The sequence below is a fragment of the Octodon degus genome, unplaced genomic scaffold (genome assembly GCF_000260255.1).
Source record: "Octodon degus isolate 3935 unplaced genomic scaffold, OctDeg1.0 scaffold00089, whole genome shotgun sequence".
In the NCBI taxonomy this organism is placed as follows: Eukaryota; Metazoa; Chordata; class Mammalia; order Rodentia; family Octodontidae; genus Octodon; species Octodon degus.
Genome location: NW_004524665.1, coordinates 4,404,262 through 4,406,210, shown reverse-complemented (window position 1 = coordinate 4,406,210; position 1,949 = coordinate 4,404,262).

The following is a 1,949-nucleotide window of genomic DNA, read 5'->3' as shown; positions in this document are numbered from 1 at the left end:
AGAAAATTAAGAAAACGTTAAACATTTGATAATGTCTACAGCCAGAAAAACTATGAAAACACAAGTCTCATATAAAACTGATGTGTTAGGCTGAAATCATAAATGTTTTTGAATCAGTTTCTCAAATGTATTAGAGCATAAGATATGAGTACCCTTAAACCTAGCAACTCTGCTCCTGGGACTGTTGCCTATTGAGATAAGAAAGAGATTATGCAACTATTTGAAGGCAAAGAAAATAGTTAAGAACATTTACTATTAGTTCTGTCCGTAAAACAAAACTTAGCAAGGTCCAGCCAGATAGCTCAGCGGATTAATGCTACTGCAAGCAGGCACATGGACTGGGGGTTCGATCCTGGGACCTGCTGTACTGGCCCTGTCCCTGGGGCATGCTGAGACTATGATTGAGACTGGGTGTGGTGGTGCATGCCTGTAATCCCAGCATTTGGGAGGCTGTAAACAGGAGAATCATTATAGGTCCAATCTAGTAGTGAGACCCTGAACACCCTGTAGACCCTTCCCTAAAACACAGAAAAAAAAACAAAACTTACATACCTGTCACTATTGGTTGAGTTTCAAAAAATAAGGCTCAACTGGTGTTAAATTTTAATGAAATTATTAAAACAAATGTGAAATATTGCCTTGTGAACCTATCACTTATTAACAAGGGAAAAATTCCATGTAAAAAACAGTATATCTAAGCTTATTACTAGATTAATAAAATAGGTGTAAAAATTGAATGAGGAAAAAACACAATTTGAAAAATATAGAGTCTTTCAAAAAAATGTGTACACATTTCAAACTAAGCAACTACATTGAGGACAGCAATGTGTAATACTAAAACCATGTTTGAAATGCCTGTCATTTTGGTCTTCTAAATGTGTACCATTTCTTTTTTTTTTATTTTTTTTATTTATGTGTATATATGTGTGTGTGTGTGGCCAGCTCAGCCCACCAGGAGGTGGGGCTGGCTGGCATGTGGTGCTGGGGGATTGAGCCATGGTCCCTGTGCTTTGCTTTGCTAAGCTTGTTTGAAGTAGGTGCCCCAGACCACCGAGTCATCTCACCAGCCCCATGTGTACCATTTCTAATGTCATATCAATTATTACTAGATTCTCTTTAATTTTTTAAAAGGTAATAAAAGAAAATGAGAGTTAAGAACAAAAATTTAAGATTTCTTGAAAGCATGTGGTAATATCCAATCATATATCCCACCTTGCATAACTGTATCTGTTGATCTGAGCAACAGATTTGATGATAAAAATAGATAACATATCAATCACTGTTGATCAACCATTCTTGTTTTGAAAATCTATAATGTATATATTGTTACGTGGTACCCTGTTTCTGTCTTTGCTTTGTTCTTCTTGCTCTTGTTTTTACTCTTCAAAATAAAAGAAAATTAAAATTTTTAAAAATAATGTATACACATGTGAAAAAAAATAGTATGGGGTTTGGTCTAAAGATAGTGTTTCCTTTCTGTGGCAGATACTAGAGGATGTCATACACCACAGAAAATCCACTAAAGGGCTGCAAGTTTAGCTAACATTTTGGCCCTAGCCTTTCAAGGTCAGTGAAGACTCAGGACATAGTACTGTAACAACATGTAACTCAGTTGTGCTCCAAATTTTCTGATCAAGAAGATTATGGAGCCACAGAGGAATGTGTTCGATGATGCAAAGTGAAACTGGGGAGAGTCACATGGAAAGAAAAAACATTTTCTCAAGCTTTCACAGAGAGCAAATTGGTCAAGTAATGGCCGTGACTCATCCTCATATCAGACCCTGACAAAAGGATGTACAAAAGGCTGTACAGGGCTACAGTATAAACCTGAGAGCACTTGACTAACCTTACCATATACAAAAGTTACATTTCTTGTTATATAGGTGTTACTACATCTTGGTCTTAACCATCCAGCAGAAAAGTATAAAAATGAGGTATATAAAGTAAAT